The sequence below is a fragment of the Piliocolobus tephrosceles genome, chromosome 1 (assembly GCF_002776525.5).
Source record: "Piliocolobus tephrosceles isolate RC106 chromosome 1, ASM277652v3, whole genome shotgun sequence".
NCBI lineage: Eukaryota > Metazoa > Chordata > Mammalia > Primates > Cercopithecidae > Piliocolobus > Piliocolobus tephrosceles.
In genome coordinates, this window is record NC_045434.1 from 96,426,691 (window position 1) to 96,427,096 (window position 406).

The 406-nt window shown below is 41.4% G+C and overlaps 1 protein-coding gene across 7 annotated transcripts in view; it reads left to right on the forward strand.

Moving 5' to 3' along the window:
* Positions 1 to 406, forward strand: part of LOC111543843 (pyrin and HIN domain-containing protein 1) — a 41,823-nt gene that overhangs the window by 32,773 nt on the left and 8,644 nt on the right. The gene's annotated exons all lie outside the window — the stretch shown is intronic.

Sequence of the window (406 nt, forward strand, 5' to 3'; positions counted from 1 at the left end):
GGAATACTATGCAGCCATAAAAAAGGATGAGTTTGCGTCCTTTGTAGAGACATGGATGCAGCTGGAAACCATCATTCTTAGCAAATTATCACAAGAAGAGAAAACCAAACACCGCATGTTCTCACTCATAGGTGGGAACTGAACAATGAGCTCACTTGGACTCGGGAAGGGGAACATCACACACTGGGGCCTATCATGGGGAGGGGGGAGGGGGGAGGGATTGCATTGGGGAGTTATACCTGATATAAATGATGAATTGATGGGTGCTGACGAGTTGATGGGTGCAGCACACCAACATGGCACATGTATACATATGTAACCTGCACGTTATGCACATGTACCCTAGAACTTAAAGTATAATAAAAAATAAAAAATAAATAAAAAAAAGATATCTAGCAAAAAAAAA